The sequence below is a fragment of the Schistocerca piceifrons genome, chromosome 2, assembly GCF_021461385.2.
Source record: "Schistocerca piceifrons isolate TAMUIC-IGC-003096 chromosome 2, iqSchPice1.1, whole genome shotgun sequence".
Taxonomy (NCBI): domain Eukaryota; kingdom Metazoa; phylum Arthropoda; class Insecta; order Orthoptera; family Acrididae; genus Schistocerca; species Schistocerca piceifrons.
This window is the reverse complement of record NC_060139.1, coordinates 62,251,845-62,274,808: the sequence shown is the minus strand read 5'-3', so window position 1 is coordinate 62,274,808 and position 22,964 is coordinate 62,251,845. Positions and strand designations below refer to the sequence as shown.

Genomic DNA, 22,964 nt, shown 5'->3' with positions numbered 1-22,964 from the left:
ATGACAGACTTGGTATGTAGTATATATGATGCAGCTAATAGGGTAGTTAACAATATTAGCAAGTGGCTCACACTCTTGTGGAAGGCGAATGTTAGTGACCGAAGGTGGACAAAGAGTCAGCCTGAGTTGCGACTGAACGTAGATGGAAGGTTATTTTGGAAGTGTCACGTTCAAGATGTGCAGAAACTGAATACCACTATCTTCACGTTAAGAATTATCTGAGCTGTCTCTGACACTGAAGAGCTCAGAAAAGCGGGTTCGTCTTGTCAGCGGTTTATGTTCGACAACTTGATGTAGGCTGTGTGCGCATTCCTTCATGTAATATGAAGTAAGAGTGTGTGTCGCTTAAATGCGAGGAAAACTTTTGAGCTCTAATATTAAAATTCAGTCTTCGTCTAGTAAATTATGTTTTGTAGAATATGTGAAGTACTTTCGACTCAGCACCTTACCACTTCGTCCCCGCCGGCCGCTGTGGCGAGCGGTTCTAGGCGCTTCAGTCTGGAACCGCACGACCGCAACGGTCGCAGGTTCGAATCCTGCCTCGGGCATGGATGTGTGTGATGTCCGTAGGTTAGTTAGGTTTAAGTAGTTCTAAGTTCTAGGGGACTGATGACCTCAGATGTTAAGTCCCATAGTGCTCAGAGCCATTTTTGAACTTCCTCCCCGCTCCTACTACAACATTTTTTTTTTTTTTTTTGTAAATCAGCTATATGCCGACTGTGTACCACGACCAAGAAACTCTGGCTCGCATGATGCCACGGAACCTGATAAATAAAATAAATAAAAGTTACGTTTATTGTAAAAAAATATTCGGTGATACCGTGCAGACTTTCGAATACTAGGGGGACGATGCTAACTGCATTAAGCAATCAACGCGCGGCGAAGTGCGCCTCCGAGAAGCCGCCTGCACCTCCACTGCGGGTCGCAGAGGGCTGTGGCCGCGTCGCGCTGTCGCCGCCGGTGGAGAAACGGAATGCGCAATCACAGCGGCGTTGCGCCCTGCACTCGTTCGCCGAGCTGCGCGTGCATTATGAACAGCTACTCGTGTGCACCGGGCGAGTGACGCCAAAGTCGCAACCTGCACAAGGCGGCGACGCCTCTCACGCCTGACAACTTTTACGACCAGGTGCCCGATCTTGAGATAGTAGCTGCTTTCAAGAGAGAGGAAACACTTTTTTACTGCTTTAGTGATTAGTTTAGCCAACTTTTCGCAGTGACACTATCAGAATCGAAATGTTTTCAGATGTGTTGTTATAGAAGGACCTAAAATCAGGTGGACAGATAAGACAAGAAATGATAAAGGTCTCTGCAAAGAGGGGAGAGGAGGAATATCGTCTACGTCTACATCTACATCTATGTGATTGAAATCTGGTTTTGCAGGATAGAGCGGATCAGGTCGTGGTTGTGGAGGCGGCCGTAATCAGTTACTGTTAGTTGCACCTAACACACAAACCTTTATTTTCCTAAGAACCACTTAATTACACATTGCTTTAAAAGGATCAAATTAAAACAATACGCTGAAGGCCTAGTTAAAAAAACTTGCAATACCTGCTGGGCTGAAGACCCAAAACCACACTAAAAGCAAAACGGCTGAAAGCCTGAACACAAGCTGGAAAAATTGCTTTAAAAATACACACGACTGAATGCCTTACTTAAAAAAATATTTCACATAAATACTCGGCTGAAGGCTAAACACAAGACACTGAGCAACTAAGGGGTTAGGGCCCGGATAACAAGAATTTCAGATAGAGCAAATTTAAAAAAAAATTAGTTTTAAACAAATCAGTTTTCAAAATTTTAGTTTAAGACAGCTGAATGCCTTATCTTAAAAATATTTCACGTAAAAGCTCGGCTGAAGGCCACACATTGGACATTGAACAAGTCAGGGCTTAAGGTCTGGATAACAAAAATTTCAGATAGTACAAACATTCAAAATTTAGTTTTTAAGCAAATCAATGTTCAAATTTCAATTTAAGCGGCCGAAGGGCTTACTTCAAAATTAAAAGAAAGTAAATTAATAGACGGGTGAAGACATCGCACAGTACATCAGACTGAAATGAAAATCACAAACTAAAACCAGCAGAACAGTGGTGTTCAGAAGTGTTCCAAGGGTCGACCTGTGGAGGCAGCTCTAACGTAAGGTGAGGTGAGACAGGCAGTCAAGAGTAAGGTTAAATAATCGGATGCCAACCTGACCCAGGGACGGCTGAAGGACCGACCAACAACCTAATCAATTCCCTTCCGCCCGACCAATAGCACGATAACGGAAAGTATCAGCCGAGGTCGAGGATACCAGCAGCACTACGTCTTCAAAATTGGCGTCTAAAAGCAGCCAAGGCACAATAACCAGTCTACGGGAAAAATATGAACCAGCAACGAAAAGGCTGTCGACCTACACGCTGTGACGGACAGCATGAACACGGCGAGGAAAAACACACTGCCGGAAAACTACACTAACGACCAGTGCAGGTAACTGGGACGTTAACGGCGACAAGGCAGAAAATATCGCTGATGCACTTCACTGTTAAGTAACAACCAATTTAATAGTTAAAGACCATACAGGAAGACAGTTGTAAAATTTCGCCAACTCCAGCACACCATACACTGCTGCTAGCCAGAACGGCCCAGGAAGCAACAACCGGCAATGAACGAAGAGATGTCACAGCAGTTAAGGTTTCATAACAGGTTAACTGACCACTCAACTTCAGTGTCCAGATTCGGTTGGCAACGAACTTCGTAGCTCTCGCAGCTAGCGTCTCATAATCTGACCGCGCTTGCTTGTCTCCATCGGTCCTGCTCTGACCTCGCACTGTGGAGACTTCCTCGCTGCTCTGTCCCAACCGACCGACTGCCACACACACCACACAAGGAAATATAGTGGTTACACCAAAGATGGTACAGCAGTACTAGTATCGATAAGCGCTGCTGCTGCCACTGACATAGGCAAGTCAGCAACTCGCTATGGTAGTAACTCAGGGAGAAATAAGACCCCAATCGATTGTGACAAAATGCTCGACACTGAACAGCATCAACGCAAGACTGCCGCGGCTCAGTGATTACTCTGTTATTCACAATAAAGTGCCTGGCACAGGATTCAGTGAACCACGTTCATGCTGTCTCTCTACTGTTCCACTCTCGAACGGCGCGTGGGAAAAGCGAGAGTTAAATTTTTCTGTGCGAGCCCTGATTTCTCTTATTTTATCGTGATCATCATTTCTCCCTATGTAGGTGGGTGCCAACAGAATGTTTTCGCAATCGGAGGACAAAACTGGTGACTGAAATTTCATGAGAAGATCCCGTCGCAATGAAAAACGCCTTTGCTTTAGTGAGTGACACTCCATTTCACGTTCCATGTCTGTGGCATTATCTCCCCTACTTCGCGATAATACAAGTCGAGCTGGCCTTCTTTGTACTTTTTCGAAGTCATCCGTCAGTGCCACCTGATGTGGATCCCACACCGCACAGCAATACTCCAGAATAGGTCGGACAAGCGTGGTTTAAGCAGGCTCTTTAGTAGACCTGTTGCACCTTCTAAGTGTTCTGACAATGAATCGTAGTCTTTCGTTTGCTCTACCCACAACATTATCTACGTGATCATTACAAAAAAAAATGGTTCAAATGGCTCTGAGCACTATGGGACTCAACTGCTGAGGTCATTAGTCCCCTAGAACTTAGAACTAGTTAAACCTAACTAACCTAAGGACATCACAAACATCCATGCCCGAGGCAGGATTCGAACCTGCGACCGTAGCGGTCTTGCGGTTCCAGACTGCAGCGCCTTTAACCGCACGGCCACTTCGGCCGGCGTGATCATTACAATTCAGGTTATCTGTAACTGTAATCCCTAAGTATTTAGTTGAATTTACAGTCTTCAGATTTGTGTGACTTATAGCGCGATCGAAATTTAGCGGATTTATTTTAGTAAAAAATGGCTCTGAGCACTATGGGACTTAACATCTTAGGTCATCAGTCCCCTAGAACTTAGAACTACTTAAACCTAACTAACCTAAGGACAGCACACAACACCCAGCCATCACGAGGCAGAGAAAATCCCTGACCCCGCTGGGAATCGAACCCGGGAACCCGGGCGTGGGAAGCGAGAACGCTACCGCACGACCACGAGATGCGGGCTTATTTTAGTACTCATGTGAATAATTTCACACGTTTCTTCATTCGGGATCAATTGCCAGTTTTCGCACCATACAGATAGCTTATCTAAATGATTTTGCAATTCGGTTTGGTCATCTGATGACTTTACAAGACGTTAAATGACAGCATCATCTGCAAACACTCTAAGAGCGCTACTCAGATTGTCCCCTATGTCGTTAATACAGAGGGCCTATAACACTTCCTTGGGGAACGCGGGATATTACTTCTGTTTTACTCGATGACTTTCGATCTATTAGTACGAACTGTGACCTTTCTGACAGCAAATCACGAATCCAGTCGCACAACTGAAACGATTATTCCGTAGGCACGCAGTTTGGTTAGAATACGTTTATCAGGAACGGTGGAGAAAGCCTTCCGGATATCAAAAAGCATGGAATCAATTTGACATCTCCTGTCGACAGCACTCATTACTTTATGACCGTAAAGAGCTAGTTGTGTTTCACAATATTTTCTGAATCCGTGCTATGTGTCAATAGGCCGGCCGGTGTGGCCGAGCGGTTCTGGGCGCTTCAGTCTGAAACCGCGAGACCGCTACGGTCGCAGGTTCGAATCCTGCCTCGGGCATGGATGTGTGTGATGTCCTTAGGTTAGTTAGGTTTAAATAGTTCTAAGTTCTAGGGGACTGATGACCTCAGATGTTAAGTCCCATAGTGCTCAGAGTCATTTGAACCACTTGAACCATGTGTCAATAAATCGTTTTCTTCGAGGTACTTCATAATGTTCGAACTCAGTGTATGTTCCAAAACCATACTGAAAATTGAAATTAGTGATATAGGCCTGTAATTCAGTGGATTACTCCTGTTTCCCTTTTCGATATTGGTGTGATTTGAGCAGTTTTCCGGTTTTTATATACGGATCTTTCTGTGAGCGAGAAGTTGTATATAACTGCTAAATATGGAGCTATTGTATCAGCATACCCTGAAAGACAGCTAACTGGTACACAATCTGGAACGGGGGCCTTGCCTTTATTAAGTGATTTAAACTGCTTTGCTACACCGAGGATGTCAACTTCTACATTTCTCAACTTGGCAGGTGTTCTTGATTGGAATTCAGGAATATTACTTCATCTTCTGACGTGAAGGAGTTTCCGAAAACCGTGTTTAATAACTCTGCTTTACTGGCACTGTCATCAGTGACTTCACCGGGGAAACACTAACAAGAAGACGGGCAGGTAGACTGAAAATGTATTAATATTTCAGGAAGTAACTTCCATGGTACTAGAGGACGCTGTGGAGGGTAAATATTATGGGAGAAGACAGATACTGGAATGTAGCACGTATCTTTTTGGAACATAACGTCTTGGAGGTGCTCAATTCCTCCCTTGTAGTGTCTGCCATTGGCGCTGAACATCTCCGAAAAGTTCATGTGTTTTCTACCCCAACCTGTGACGAAACGTCCAGCTCTTCATTTAATCAACAATGTGAGTCACTGCAAAATAATTTTAGAAGATAGTCTGACATTCAACCAAAATACTTGAAGAATACACATACGTTTATGACCAGCGTATCTGAAACGGCCAGGAACATGGTTGGCGAGTGGAGCATTGGGTCGTTTGCGACTGAGTTTGCTTGAAGGTGGTTGCCAGCTGTGAGAGGCAGCTCATCTCAGCAAGCGCGGTGCCGGTAACAGCAACGTGACACGTCTCTCACCTGCTGGGTATAGACGACTGACGGAAGGCGGAAGCACCTTACGCAGAGGTCTGAGTAAGCAAATTGATGTCACTTCAAGCAACAATACCACTGGCTGACGACATTTAAAATCATACCAAACATTCAGCTGAGACTTGTCCTAAGTAGTACTCCGTCATCAGGCCACATGTGGCCCACCGGGACCATCCGACCGCCGTATCATCCTCAGTGAGGATGCGGATAGGAGGGGCGTGTGGTCAGCACACCGCTCTCCCGGTCGTTACGATGGTTTTCTTTGACCGGAGCCGCTACTATTCGGTCGAGTAGCTCCTCAATTGGCATCACGAGACTGAGTGCACCCCTAAAAATGGCAACAGCGCATGGCGGCCTGGATGGTCACCCATCCAAGTGCGGGCCACGCCCGACAGCGCTTAACTGCGGTGATCTGACGGGAACTGGTGCATCCATTGTGGCAAGGCCGTTGCCGACTTGTCCTAAGAATTAATCAGAATGACATTCAATAAACATTAAACATGATAGCAACGTGCAAAATGTTTCAAACACAAGCATTCACAATCAAGAAATTACATACTTAAGATTTATCTATGTGTCCAGTTGGTATTAAAAGTTACTACATCTTAGCAGACAAAGTAGCGGCCGCTCTCTAAACTACACCTGCAGCTAGAGCGATCAATTGTTAAATTTTCTATGTTTACCATCACTTAAAACTATGCCAGTGGGCACTTACTGTAAAATCTGACTGAAGTAATCGGCACTAGCCCAAGATTAAACTAGCTTTCGAGTTTAGAACAGGGACTTAACAACAGTAGCCTGGTAAAATAATTGAACAACTCTAGCTTGATCAGCAATAACAGTAATTCCCGGCATACGATGGTAGGATTTAGTAGTAACCAGCGTTAAAGACTGCTTTGTCACAAAAGAATTAGAGCAGCTTTGGCCAAAGTACTTTACACGTGAGAGCTAAAGACAGGCGCTGAGAAAAGTGAACGACCACGGCAACGAGCATATGTCCGTTGTTCTTAACAACTTAATAAATATACACCAGAAAATAAGCAGCTTGCAGTTATACCAAATGTTAACATAACACAACAAACAAGAACCTGGTTCCTTAAAACCAGCTAAGACACACAAAATTGACACCTCACTTCATATTACAGTTTCTAATCACACCGCGCTACAAAAATAATAGAGTGACAGTGTGATAGCCACGTATATGAAATCAAACTCAAATTACAAGTTTTACACACTGACTGTAACTCAGTAAAGAACGGCTTCCACAGAGCTTACTTAACAAGGGTACAAATGAAACTACACATAAACGTAACAAAGACCGAAATGGTGATTTTCAGAAAAGGAGGAAAACCACCCAAGAATGAGGAGATCGACATCAGAGGACAAAAAATAAAAATCTCATCAGACTTTCAATACCTAGGGGCGTCATTGCAACCAACAGCCAAATGATTCACAAAACATACAACAGAACGTGCAGCCCAATCAATAATAGCAATACAGGACATCAAAAACATACGCCTACTCAGTCTAGAAACGGCCATGAAATTATTCAACACAAAATTCAGCACACAAGTAAAATTAAAGTCACGATGAGAGTACTCAAAGCAAACACACAGCAACACAAGGCGACAACGTAACAAAGCACGCTTACGTTCACCCAAGAACCGAACAATGAATAAGATAATGACTAATAAAATCCACTCAGTTAAATTTAATACTCTGTGGAACACGGCTGTCGCAGACTGTCACCGAACGACACCACAGAATGATAATATAACGCACAGCAGTGCCTCCAGGCTTAATTAAGTTGCTCAAGGCTCGACACCAGACATTCTAGTCCCCCCCACTCCAGTAAGTGGACAACTTCCTTCCTCATCTATAAACTCATAACTCGTTTCATAACACTGAGAAAAGAATTCAGATTTCAAACAAATGTCACAAGGCTCCCAAAACAACAGTTAACACAAAACCCTAGACAAACTATATGGCATTAATATTTCATCCAGTGGAACTACCAGAACACACATGGCATGTGTGTGGCCCAATCACTGATAACACTTCATAGTGAACCCATTCACAATCAAGCTATAAACGATTCCCGAATACGGCATACATGTTAGACCACGAACACATACACAAACCAAACTCAGTAGAAACCCACCCTGACTACAGTTACTCGCTGCCTGCCCTGGAAAGAAACCCCGACCTCATAAAGACAGAACATGAACGAGGCTAGCCATAATTTTCACGTTTCAAAATACAGGGTGACAATTATGAACGATATGAAAAAAAAACGTAGAGTAGTTAGAAAGTGCGACGTGCACACGCTTCATTCAACATGTAAAGTGTGGTGTCACCGCCAGACACCACACTTGCTAGGTGGTAGCGTAGCTTTAAATCGGCCGCGGTCCATTTAGTACATGTCGGACCCGCGTGTCGCCACTGTGTGATCGCAGACCTAGCGCCACCACAAGGCAGGTCTCGATATACGATAGAGCACTCGCCCCAGTTGTACGGACGACATTGCTAGCGACAATACGGACGAAGCCTTCCTCTCATTTGCCGAGAGACAGTTAGAATAGCCTTCTGCTAAGTCCATGGCTACGACCTAGCAAGGCGCCAATTGTAACAGTGCATGTATCTTACGAGTCTCATTTGTATAGTCAAGAGAGATGTATCACAAGGAGTCATTAAAGTTAAGTATAAAGCAGCTACGTACTTTTCTTGCTACCATTCAATAGTTATCCTGTTCCAGAATTGACGCCAGTCGGCGTGTGCGTACGCGTGCCTTTCTTTCGGCTACTTCAGTGTGGCGTAACAGTCTTGTTACGTCACAACATAAAGGTCACTACAGATGTTCGAATTCAGGTTACGAAATGTTCGATGTGCCTGCCATCATTGGCTATGACGTAGCGGTCGCGCGGTTCCAAACTGAAGCGCCTAGAACCACTCGGCCATTCCGGCCGGCCCTGTCGGAACGTCGATGCTGTGTATGACCTCCTGAATGGTTGTTTCAGGCTCAGCAGTGGTTTTCGCGTTATTGCTGTACGTCGTGTCTTTAATATAGCTCCACAAGAGGAGCCGCACGTGTTCATATCCCGAGAATATGGCGACCAATCGCGGCCGATGCCAGAGCTAGAATGCGGTCCCCAGAGTGCTCCTCCAGGACGTCAAACACCCTCCTGGTTCGTTGGGGTCGAGCTCCATCTTTCATGAACCGCTTCTTTCGAAATCAAAATCAGTTTGAATAATGGCGATGCAGTCATCTTCCAAAACCTTCATGTACCATTTGGTAGTCTCCGAGCCATCAAGGAATATCGCACTGATTATTCTGTGACTGGACATTGCACACCAGAGACTCCTCCGTCGCTAAATGTCGATTCAAGTCCCCCAAATGTGCCAATTTTGCTTATTGACGAACCTATCGAAATGAAAGTGGCCTTCGTCGCTAAACCAAACCATGCTAATTCCCAAAACGCCGTGCAGTCAACCTTGTAGTCTGAATGTCCTTACGCAAACCGTTCAGAAGTTACGACGATTTTACTTCATGTAGTTCAACAACGTCACCCTGTACGATACCATGCAATGTGACAGCTGAGAAAAACTACTCAAAAACACTTCCACTTCCAGAGGCATATTGCAAAGGACCTAAAACTGTGCCCATTTCGTCGTACATCGGCAAACCCACTACGCGACCTCTACCGAAAAGACGGAAGGCCTAACAGTACCGACAGACCGCCGTGTCGTTCTCTGCCGACAGGCGTCACTACATGCGGATTTGTAAGGGCATGTGGTCGGCACACCTTTCTCCCGGCCATTGTCTGTTCACGTGACCGGAGACGCTACCTCTCAGTTAAGCAGCTCCTCAATTGGACTCACAAGGGCTGATTGCACCCCGCTTGCCAACAGCAATCGGCAGACTCAGTCGGTGACCCATCCAAGTGCTAGCCAAGTCTGACAGCGCTTAACTTCGGTGATCCAACGGGAACCGGTGTTACCACTGCAGCAAGGCCGTTGTCAACCACATCCAAACAGCAGGTTGCAGTTCTTGAGACACTTCAGCTAAACGGAAGAGTACTAATTAGTACACAACTCCAATGTACTGCCCATTACAGTGCTATGGAAAGCCTGTCACAACGATCTCCACATATATTTCTTCACGCTTTGGTGGCAGAACGATGAAAGCTATCACCAAAACCGCCAAGAAGCTCCACATTCTGCTATCTAGTTCCGCACTACTTCCCGTCACATGTGAGAAGACCACATCAAAAACCGGGTGCCAATGCCGTACATGGCTGGTGGTGGTATTTCAAACACACCGGAAGGTATGACCACACAGCACAATATCACTGCTACCATTCGATTCATCATTGGTGGAAACGAGGTCCAAGGCACATGATGTGAATATATTTGAGTATCTGAGAAAGCTGTAGAAGCTTAATAAACCAGAAGAGACATGTATGAAGTGGTGAGAGTGAAATGAAAACGAAATTCAAAAATTAAGTAATTTATGTATTTCTGTAGTCCTAATTTAGACACTCAAATATGTGAGAATGTAAAAGAAATAAAAATATTCTAGTTATTTGGCCCTAATTATTTTACTTATATTTCGGCCGTCTAACTCACTACTGAAAGGAGCAGGGAAATGTTACTTAAAGTCCTATATGAAAGCATCAGTTTGAGACATATCAGCACAAAATTTTGAGACGTGTGTGTACATCCTGATTCAATTTTTCAAAGAAAAGATCTCTTGAATTTAGCTAGGAGGCATAAAAATGTGGAATGGTTCTCAGAAGTATTTGTAAACTATACATCAGCTATACAAACATAGATTCGACTACACCAGCACTTCGTCTCGAATCGCTGTTGATAAATTATAAACCAGAAATCAGAATGGAAAGGTCGAGTAACACTTGGATCTGGCCGATGTCTCATGAATCTTTCATCTTATTCGAGACACTCTGAAAGTACATCCTCCTGGAAAGAATGAAACTGAATCGATTCTGCAGGGCATGAAAGGGTACAGGACGTTTGAAATAAATTGTGATATTCTCATGATACTGGTCTCACAAACGTACATAGTAGCAGTGTAGAGTGTACGATTAAATAATAATGAAACTGAAAAAGTAAGTTGATTTGTTCATTAACTATCCAAATTTACAAATGAACTGGCCGAGGGACACCCCTCCACCAGCTCGTAATGGACGCAAATTACAGATAACTCACTTTTTTTTTTTTTTTTTTTTTTTTTTACGATGGGATGAAATGGGCAAGGAGATAAAATGAAGTGACTTCAGGAGTACGAGTCACTATAACAGACGCTGCCAAGGTGTGTCAGTACTAACAAAAATGGTATGTATTACATTATGTGGGTTACTGTAAAAATTTTGAGTTTATTTTAGCGTTTTCATCGGGCTCGAGCTCTAGTCATAATGATTTTTCAGGCTGCTAATGATTTAAAATCACGTGTACATCGGCCTACAGCACTCCTTAAACAATGTGTCGGTTTTCAGTGGAGTCCATGCCCCCAGCCAGTCCATTCACAAAGTGAAAACTACTCGTAGGTGACGTGCTGGCGCAGAACAAAACGAAAACCAATTTATGATGCACAGAAAAGAGGCACCTTATATACTAGTACAAGCAGATTAGTCGCAAACTGTAAATACGCAGTACTGTTCAAGAGCTTTCTACAAAAGTTTGCAAACTGAATCATAAAAATGGAAGCATCAGATACAAGAAAAGTGCTTTGTTGGAGTTGACAGTAATGACCGCTGGCGACAAGAATTGTTGATTAAACTATTCATTGACCTCAGACAACGCTGCTGTTCAGAGGAGATGTAATGCGGATCATTGTGTTCTGTGCCTTTACGATCTATTTCCCTACTATAGATCGCCGGCCTGTGCGGCCGAGCGGTTCTAAATGCTTCAGTCTGGAACCGCGCGACCGCTACGGTCGCAGGTTCGAATCCTGCCTTGGGCATGGATGTGTGTGATGTCCTTAGATTAATAAGGTTTAAGTAGTTCTAAGTTCTAGGGGACTGATGACCTCAGATGTTAAGTCCCTTAGTGCTCAGAGCCATTTGAACCTACTACAGATAGTATTTGTGGAACCAGGTCTTATCTCACGCGATCATGATTTAGAGACGCAATACGACGTGAACTCCACAGAAGTTTCCATCGATGACGTCCTCTGATAATCAACCACTTTGCTCAGCGCAAATTTAAATAAGTATTTCTGCTTTCCCAATTTTTTGTTTGACTCATTTGTCAACACCGTCCTTACTAAAGAGCAATTCCTGCGTCTGCATCAGCCGCGCTTCTTCTACATCTACATCTACATCTACATCTACATGGATACTCTGCAAATCACATTCAAGTGCCTGGCAGAGGATTCATCGAAGCATCTTCACAATTCTCTATTATTCCAATCTCGTATAGCGCGAGGAAAGAATGAACACCTATATCTTTCCGTACGAGCTCTGATTTTTCTTATTTTATCGTGGTGATCGTTCCTCCCTATGTAGGTCGGTGTCAACAAAATATTTTCTTTGGTTTGCGACTGATACTCGTATCTGGAGCAGCGTTGTCATCAACTATTACCTTACTGTATGCGTTGACGTCATGGTGAAAATCGTTAGTCATAGTAAAATATTGAGCCACAGTAATGTCTATCAAAGATCAACGGCCTTGTCGTAGTGGTAACACCGGTTCCCGTGAGATCACCGTAGTTAAGCGCTGTCGGACTTGACTAGCACTTAGTGGGTCACTGTTCGGGTGTGATAAGTGCCGTTAGCAAGAGTGGTTCACTCAGCTCTTATGAGGCCAATTGATGAGCTACTAGACTGAGAAGTAGCGGCGTCCTACCCACGTGCCCTCTGTGTCAGCAACTGGTGGCGCCTGTGGGCTGAGGATGACATGGCGGCCGATCGATCCTGTTGGGCGTTCAAGTACTGTTCAGATGGTGTTTCTTTGTTTATCTGTCATCGGAGCATTCGTCTTGTCATTCTTCAGCGATGGATTACTACATATCAACCTCGATTAAATAACGTATGCCTCTTAGGCTCAGCAGACAAAATGCTAATCACACTCTCAAAACAGTACGCTGGCGTGAAACTTCCTGGCAGATTAAAACTGTGTGCCCGACTGAGACTCGAACTCGGGACCTTTGCCTTTCGCGGGCAAGTGCTCATTCTAGTACGCTGGTGTCTTTGGAGCATCGTGAATGTTGCAGAATTGGTGTAAGTGAATCATGTAACCTTCCATCGTTGACGTAAGCCGTTGCAGTCAAATAGTGTCTACGTGGGCAGGATTTGTATGGCTCTGAGCACTATGGGACTGAACTTCTGAGGTCATCAGTCCCCTAGAACTTAGAAGTACTTAAACCTAAATAACCTAATGACATCACACACATCCATGCCCGAGGCAGGATTCGAACCTGCAACCGTAGCGATCACGGCATTTGTATGGAATCAAAGAACTACCATGTGAGCTACCTAAGCAAGCCCCAGTAGTCGTCCTCACAGCTTCACTTCCGACAGTACCTTGTCGACTAGCAGGCGTGGAAGAAAGGAAATTACGGAGAATGGCTTGGCCACAGCCAGGGGTGGTGAGAGATGAGGTACTGGTGGAAGTGAAGCTCTGAGGACGATTTGTGGATCATGCTTGGGTAGCTCAGTTGGTAGCTTCCCCGCAAAAGGCAATGGTCGCGATTTCGAGCCTCTTTTCTTTTTAAATAATAAAGGTGGGACCCCTTCACGCCCATACCGGCATGATGGCCAACACAATAGGTCTGCTGCCATCTCTGCATAAGTGTTAGTTTTCGCTAAAGTGAGGTCTGGCAGGATGTGGGTACTACGAAGTTTGCGTACGTCTGGTTAATATTAACTATTAATACGCGCTCATCTGGAGATACACTGGGTCTAAAGTTGAACGAATGGTAGCAGTTTCAAGGTCAGAGGGAAAAAAGTGCCAAGGGGAGGGCCAAGGGAAAAAAGCCTGTGCGATAGGTGGGTTGGGTTGCAAGACAGGAGCGGTTGTTTTGCTGTCTGCGAAAGGTCATGCAAGGGTAGGCTTTTTAGTAGTGGGCATCATGTAGGTCGATCCCTTCACTTTGTGCGGTGATGTTATTCGGCAGCTGCTGCTGGGTGCCGGTGTTGGCTTCTCGGTCAGCATCAGCATACCTGTAACAGGTTCATCATCATTTTGTGTCCGATAGGTCATGTAGAAAATTCATTGTGTAGGGTAGTGCTGGCGGTTTGTTTGTGCGTTAGTGTGCGATCTTGGCGGTTTCCCTACTGTAGCCTGTTGGTCAGCTTTAATAGCAGCTGGCATATCCAGTCAATGTTACTGTTTTGTAGGGACTTAGCGATGTTGTCGCTTGTGGGCCTATGGTAGCTTGCCATAGGTGGTTACGTCCTAGCTAGTAGAGTCTTTGGCCGCTTATACACCCACCTACTGTTGTTGCGATCATACCAGAGTAAGGATCAAAGGATTGTTCTAGTGTTCCGAGTTCCTGTATAGTCGTGTGGCGTGTTTTTTGAATACTTTCTCGAGGGTTTCAAGGTGCTATTCATTTTGAAGATCAACGGTGAGTGTGTAGCGTGGAGTGTAGCTAATTATGCGTAGCACTTTGTTCTGTATGATCTGCAGGCGGTGCAGGCGTATAGGAGCTGTGTATCCCCAGACGGGATCAACGTCTTAATCGTTACCTCCGCGTCTTAGGGATACTTATCCTCACCAACTTGAGGCGGTGTTATATGAAATTAGCATGGTGACTCTGTCTTCTGGGAGTGATCAGTTTTTTTTAAAATCCAGAATGCTTATTTTATCAAAAGTAAAAACCACCTATTCCTGGACCTGCTTCTGTGGCACTTTCCATTATCTTCATTCTTTATTATAAGTATTCAGCAGCAGTACTGGCTGACAGAGGAGAGCAGATCTTCATGTCAGTTGTCTACTCCTTGAATGATGCAGCTGAACCGTGATTCAAACTAATATTTTTCCAAATGCCACATGTTCCACTTTGTCATGATGAAAAGGATCATATTCTGCCCCCTGAATAACGAACTACTTTGCGCCAGCCTATTGTTTCAATAAACTAGACGTGCTTGTATTCCTACGTATCTGCGACGTGTGCTCCTTCGTGCGCGTACACGCACACCACCAGCGAGATTGTGTCTGAAATTTTTGACGCCTAGCCGGGAGGTCAAAGCGAAGCCGATAATGGTGCGGGATCAGTGTAATCACAGACAGCAGTCAATTAGAGAGCAGGATATTGCTGATTAGCGCGGGCATAATGCCTCTAATTACCACACCAGCGGCGCTGCAGCCCAGCGGGGTGGGTCGCTCTCGGCGTCTTGAGTTCCCGCCATCAGCCACTTCATTACCTGCCTCGGCGCCGAGAAATTTCGTTGCGGATTCGTCAGCTCAGACTAATGAGCGTGAGGGTGCTACTAACGAAGTGCCAAAGGAGAGCGCTTCACGTCGACGCTTCACGGCTCTCGCTGCCACCTACGAAACAAACGATAATAACTTTTGGCAGTATTTCGATCAGTGAAAGGTATTTACAGTTTGCTAGTGTCACAAATACTAACGCGAATTCTTTACAGACGAATGGAAAAACTGGTAGAAGCCAACCTCGGGGAAGATCAGTTTGGATTCCGTAGAAATGTTGGAACACGTGAGGCAATACTAACCTTACGACTTATCTTAGACGAAATACTAAGAAAAGGCAAACCTACGTTTCTAGCATTTGTAGACTTAGAAAAAGCTTTTGACAATGTTAACTGGAATACTCTCTTTCAAATTCTGAAGGTGGCAGGGGTAAAATACAGGGAGCGAAAGGCTATTTACAATTTGTGCAGAAACCAGAGGGCAATTATAAGAGTCGAGGGGCATGAAAGGGAAGCAGTAGTTGGGAAAGGAGTGAGACAGGGTTGTAGCCTCTCCCCGATGTTATTCAACCTGTATATTGAGCAAGCAGTAAAGGAAACAAAAGAAAAATTCGGAGTAGGTATTAAAATTCATGGAGAAGAAGTAAAAACTTTGAGGTTTGCCGATGACATTGTAATTCTGTCAGAGACAGCAAAGGACTTGGAAGAGCAGTTGAACGGAATGGACAGTGTCTTGGAAGGAGGATATAAGATGAACATCAACAAAAGCAAAACGAGGATTATGGAATGTAGTCAAATTAAATCGGGTGATGCTGAGGGAATTAGATTAGGAAATGAGACACTTAAAGTAGTAAAGGAGTTTTGCTGTTTAGGGAGTAAAATAACTGATGATGGTCGAAGTAGAGAGGATATGAAATGTAGACTGGCAATGGCAAGGAAAGCGTTTCTGAAGAAGAGAAATTTGTTGACATCGAGAATAGATTTAAGTGTCAGGAGGTCGTTTCTGAAAGTATTTGTACGGAGTGTAGCCATGTACGGAAGCGAAACATGGTCGATAACTAGTTTGGACAAGAAGAGAATAGAAGCTTTCGAAATGTGGTGCTATAGAAGAATGCTGAAGATAAGGTGGGTAGATCACGTAACTAATGAGGAGGTATTGAATAGGATTGGGGAGAAGAGAAGTTTGTGGCACAACAACACCACAACTAGAAGAAGGGATCGGTTGGTAGGACATGTTTTGAGGCATCAAGGGATCACAAATTTAGCATTGGAGGGCAGCGTGGAGGGTAAAAATCGTAGAGGGAGACCAAGAGATGAATACACTAAGCAGATTCAGAAGGATGTAGGTTGCAGTAGGTACTGGGAGATGAAGAAGCTTGCACAGGATAGAGTAGCATGGAGAGCTGCATCAAACCAGTCTCAGGACTGAAGACCACAACAACAACAACAGTGTCACATTTAACAGTAACCGACTGCTTTAGAATGATATGAATAGATTATGTTGTCGTACTGAACTGAAACGAAATACACTGAAACGCCAAAGAAAGTACAGGCATGCGTATTCAAATACAGAGATACGTAAAAAGGCAACGCCCATACAAGACAAGAGTCTGGAGCAGTTTTTAGATCGGTTACTGCTGGTACAATGGAAGATTATCAAGATTTAATTGAGTCTGAACGTGGTGTTATAGTCGCCGTACTGTCGATGAGACGCAACTTCTCCGAGATAGCGATAAAGTAGGAACTTATCCGTACTACCATTTCATGAGTGTCCGTGAGTATTAGGAATCCGGTAAAACATCAAATTTCCGACATAGCTGCAACCGGAAAAAGATCCTGCAAGAACGGGACCAACGACGATTGAAGAGAATTGTTGAACTTGACAGAAGTGCAGACCTTCCGCAAACTGCACTGATTTCAGAGCTGGGGCATCAACAAGTGTCAGCGTGCGAACCATCCAACGAAACATATGGGCTTTCGGAGCCGAAGGCCCACTCGCGCACCCTTGATGACTGCTTTACGCCTCGCCTGGGCCTGTCAACACTGACATTGGACAGTTAATGACTGGAAAAAATGTTGCCTGTTCCAACGAGTCTCGTTTCAAAGTGTATTTAGCGGATGGATTTGTACGGGTGTGGAGACGACCTCATGAATCCATGGAGTCTGCATGTCGCAAGGAACTGTTCAAGCTAGTGGAGGCTCTGTAATGGTGTGTGGGTGTGCAGTTGGAGTGATATGTGACCCATGATACGTCTAGATACGACTGTGAATGATGCTCTTTAAATAAATCAAACATCCTATATATTTATTCTTCACGTCTAAATATTTATTTCTCAACATAGTCACTCTGCGGACGAACATATTTCTCCTTAGGAGAGACTAATTTGTTGACACGGTCACTGTAGAATGTTGACGGAACCACAGTCTCACCTATGCTTGTACCGCTTCTTCACTATCAGAGCGAATGCCTGGAAGGTGTTCTTTAAATTCTCGAAATATGAAAAACGGAGGGGGACAACTCGGGACCCTTTGGAGGATGATCAATGACAGTGAACGTCGCAGTGATGCATATGTCGGAGCACTCTACATCTACATCTACATTTATACTCCGCAAGCCACCCAACGGTGTGTGGCGGAGGGCACTTTACGTGCCACTGTCATTACCTCCCTTTCCTGTTCCAGTGGCGTATGGTTCGCGTGAAGAACGACTGCCGGAAAGCCTCCGTGCGCACTCGAATCTCTCTAATTTTGCGTTCTTGATTTCCTCGGGAGGTATTAGTAGGTAGAAGCAATATATTCGATACCTCATCTAGAAATGCACCCTCTCGAAACCTAGACAGCAAGCTACACCGCGATGCAGAACGCCTCTCTTGCAGAGTCTGCTACTTGAGTTTGCTAAACATCTCCGTAACGGTATCACGCTTACCAAATAACCCTGTGACGAAACGCGCCGCTCTTCTTTGGATCTTCTCTATCTCCTCTGTCAGCCCGACCTGGTACGGATCCCACACTGACGAACAATACTCAAGTATAGGTCGAACGAATGTTTTGTAAGCCACCTCCTTTGTTGTTGGACTACATTTTCTAAGGACTCTCCCAACGAATCTCAACCTGGCACCCGCCTTACCAACAGTCAATTTTATATGATCATTCCACTTCAAATCGTTCCGTACGCATACTCCCAGATCTTTTACAGAAGTAACTGCTACCAGTGTTTGTTCCGCTCGCGTGGGGCCTGGCATCGTCATACTGGAGGAGAGGGTACTCCATGTGAAGATGAACTCTTCTAATTCGAAGTGATTATAGCACGCTTGTAACACGGATAGGCATAGTTACATAGCTACACGCTGCAATTCGGAGCCTTCTACTGCAAGAGGGCTGCACATAAACTGACGGAAAAAAGCTCTCAGCACGGAGAAGGAGTTGTGCGAGACAAATGAAAGTTGGCACGCTTGTTTCTACGTCTAAAAGATGACGTCTATTCAAATGTCACCTCAGTAACCTAACAGTGGCGCTAGTAGCACCACTATGGGGACGCAAACTAGCCTTGCTTTAAACACACGCTGTAAAGGTCGTGGGTGTGAGTTACCTTCGAGATAAGACGCAATGAGCCAAAGTTAGTCAACAGTGCCTTTAAGACGACGAAGACGCCATTATTAACAACGCACTGAATTTGAATGAGGTCGTGTAATGGGGCTACGAGAAGCTGGATGTTCGTTCCATGAGACAGCAGAAAGACTCGGCAGGAATACAGCCATAGCACATGTTTGCTAGCTGCGGTGCTCACGAGAAGGTAAGACGCAAGACGATGCGGCTGCAGAAGCCACTTGGCACTACCGAGAGGGAAGGCCGTCGTTCTTGGTGTGTGGCTGTTGTGCAGCGTATTAGATCTGTAGCAGCAATTCGAGCAGCAGTGTGCACCACAGTAACACAGCGAACTGTTAAAAAATGGAGTTATTTCAAGGAGAGCTTCGGGCCCTGTAGCGAGCACTTCAGTGAAACCAAACCACCGCCGTCTGCGTCTTCAGTTGCGTCAGAGGGCTGATTGGGGGTCTGTTCTGTTTGCTGATGAAAGACGGGTCTGCCTCGGCGCCAATGATGGTCATGCTTTCATTAGGAGGAGAGACTGCAACCAACCTGTCTGCGTGGTAGATACACTGGAGCTACACCTGGGGCTACGGTCTGGGGAGCGATTTCGTCTGACAGAGGGGCACCCCACGCACCCAGACTGTGAGGTTGTATCAATGTTGTGAATCGACCTGTTGTGCTGCCATTCATGAACAGCATTCCGTGGTGTGTTTCAACAGGATAACACTCCTCGACGTCTCGCTGTTGTAGCCCAACATGCTCTACACAGTGTCGACTTGTTGTCTTGGTCTGCTCGATCACCAGATCTGTCTGCAGTCGAGCATATATGAGACATCATCGGGCGACCATCCAAACTTCATCCGCAGCCAGCATTAACTGCCCCTTTACTGGCCGACTAAGTCAACAGTCGTAGAACTACACTACTGGCCATTAAAATTGCTACACCAAGAAGAAATGCAGACCATAAACGGGTATTCATTGGACAAATATATTATACTAGAAATGACATGTGTTTTCACTCAATTTGGGTGCATAGATCCTGAGAAATCAGTACCCAGAACAAACACCTCGGGACGTAATAACGGCCTTGATACGCCTGGGCGTTGAGTCAAACAGAGCTTGGATGGCGTGTACAGGTACAGCTGTCCATGCAGCTTCAACACGATACCACAGTTCATCAAGAGTAGTGACTGGCGTATTGTGACGAGCCAGTTGCTCGGCCACCATTGGCCAGGCGTTTGCAGTTGGTGAGAGATCTGGAGAATGTGCTGGCCAGGGCAGCAGTCGAACATTTTCTGTATCCAGAAAGGCCCGTACAGGACCTGCAACATGCGGTCGTGCATTATCCTGCTGAAATGTAGGGTATCGCAGGGATCGAATGAAGGGTAGAGCCACGGGTGGTAACACATCTGAAATGTAACGTCCACTGTTCAAAGTGCCGTCAATGGGAACAAGAGGTGACCGAAACGTGTAACCAATTGCACTCCATACCATCACGCCGGGTGATGCGCCAGTATGGCGATGACGAATACACGCTTCCAATGTGCGTTCACCGCGATGTAGCCAAACACGGATGCGACCATCATGATGCTGTAAACAGAACCTGGATTCATCTGAAAAAATGACGTTATGCCATTCGTGCACCCAGGTTCGTCGTTGAGTACACCATCGAAGGCGCTCCTGTCTGTGATACAGCGTGAATGGTAATCACAGCCATAGTCTCCGAGCTGATAGTCCATGCTGGTGGAAACGTCGTCAAACTGTTCGTGCAGATGGTTGTTGTCTTGCAAACGTCCCTATCTGTTGACTGACGCATCGAGACGTGGCTGCACGATCCGTTACAGCCAAACGGATAAGATGCCTCTCATCTTGACTGCTAGTGATACGAGGCCGTTGGGATCCAGCACGGCGTTCCGTATTACCCTCCTGAACCCACCGATTCCATATTCTGCTAACAGTCATTGGATCTCGAACAACGCGAGCAGCAATGTCGCGATACGATAAACCGCAATCGCGATAGTCTACAATCCGACCTTTATCAAAGTCGGAAACGTGATGGTACGCATTTCTCCTCCTTCCACGAGGCATCACAACAACGTTTCACCATGCAACCCCGGTCAACTGCTGTTTGTGTATGAGAAATGGGTTGGAAACTTTCCTCATGTCAGCACGTTGTAGGTGTCGCCACCGGCGCTAACCTTATGTGAATGCTCTGAATAGCTAATCACTTGCATATCACAGCATCTTCGCGTCTGTAGCACGTCATCTTCGTGGTGTAGCAATTGTAACGGCCAGTAGTGTATATTCCACAAACTGACATCCGACACCTGTGCGAGGACACTATGCATGCACTTTTACATGTTTCCGTTCAACATTTGGCGGCGATATCGGATATTACAGTACCAGCATTTCACATTTGTAATGACTTTTCTCGCACCTGAATTAACCACTGATCTTGCAACTTTGATCATGCAAGTACGTTGCTAGAGAAATACTCTCCTGGAAATTGAAATAAGAACACCGTGAATTCATTGTCCCAGGAAGGGGAAACTTTATTGACACATTCCTGGGGTCAGATACATCACATGATCACACTGACAGAACCACAGGCACATAGACACAGGCAACAGAGCATGCACAATGTCGGCACTAGTACAGTGGATATCCACCTTTCGCAGCAATGCAGGCTGCTATTCTCCCATGGAGACGATCGTAGAGATGCTGGATGTAGTCCTGTGGAACAGCTTGCCATGCCATTTCCACCTGGCGCCTCAGTTGGACCAGCGTTCGTGCTGGACGTGCAGACCGCGTGAGACGACGCTTCATCCAGTCCCAAACATGCTCAATGGGGGACAGATCCGGAGATCTTGCTGGCCAGGGTAGTTGACTTACACCTTCTAGAGCACGTTGGGTGGCACGGGATACATGCGGACGTGCATTGTCCTGTTGGAGCAGCAAGTTCCCTTGCCGGTCTAGGAATGGTAGAACGATGGGTTCGATGACGGTTTGGATGTACCGTGCACTATTCAGTGTCCCCTCGACGATCACCAGTGGTGTACGGCCAGTGTAGGAGATCGCTCCCCACACCATGATGCCGGGTGTTGGCCCTGTGTGCCTCGGTCGTATGCAGTCCTGATTGTGGCGCTCACCTGCACGGCGCCAAACACGCATACGACCATCATTGGCACCAAGGCAGAAGCGACTCTCATCGCTGAAGACGACACGTCTCCATTCGTCCCTCCATTCACGCCTGTCGCGACACCACTGGAGGCGGGCTGCACGATGTTGGGGCGTGAGCGGAAGACGGCCTAACGGTGTGCGGGACCGTAGCCCAGCTTCATGGAGACGGTTGCGAATGGTCCTCGCCGATACCCCAGGAGCAACAGTGTCCCTAATTTGCTGGGAAGTGGCGGTGCGGTCCCCTACGGCACTGCGTAGGATCCTACGGTCTTGGCGTGCATCCGTGCGTCGCTGCGGTCCGGTCCCAGGTCGACGGGCACGTGCACCATCCGCCGACCACTGGCGACAACATCGATGTACTGTGGAGACCTCACGCCCTACGTGTTGAGCAATTCGGCGGTACGTCCACCCGGCCTCCCGCATGCCAACTATACGCCCTCGCTCAAAGTCCGTCAACTGCGCATACGGTTCACGTCCACGCTGTCGCGGCATGCTACCAGTGTTAAAGACTGCGATGGAGCTCCGTATGCCACGGCAAACTGGCTGACACTGACGGCGGCGGTGCACAAATGCTGCGCAGCTAGCGCCATTCGACGGCCAACACCGCGGTTCCTGGTGTGTCCGCTGTGCCGTGCGTGTGATCATTGCTTGTACAGCCCTCTCGCAGTGTCCGGAGCAAGTATGGTGGGTCTGACACACCGGTGTCAATGTGTTCTTTTTTCCATTTCCAGGAGTGTACATTCTTGAAACATCATTACTTTACGTTGATTACTTCTTGGTGTTACGATTTTTTCCGTCAGCTTACGTAAACATAAAGAATCAAGATGTAGGAAGTTTACAGTGTTTGTTTTATTTAAAGAGCTCTAAGAGTTGTCACATAAAAACTTCGGAGGCATTGCTTTTCATCACTTGGTCGCACTGTGAGATAGGATGCCCAATTCCTTCACGGGAAGATGTTTGCGGTTGCCTACGG

The 22,964-nt window shown here is 45.9% G+C and overlaps 2 pseudogenes; both read right to left on the bottom strand.

Annotated features, from left to right (window-relative positions):
- Window positions 1-6,166: 6,166 nt before the first annotated feature.
- LOC124778315 lies at window positions 6,167-6,284 on the bottom strand (annotated as a pseudogene).
- A 3,447-nt stretch (window positions 6,285-9,731) lies between these two features.
- Window positions 9,732-9,850, bottom strand: LOC124778280 (annotated as a pseudogene).
- Window positions 9,851-22,964: the final 13,114 nt, after the last annotated feature.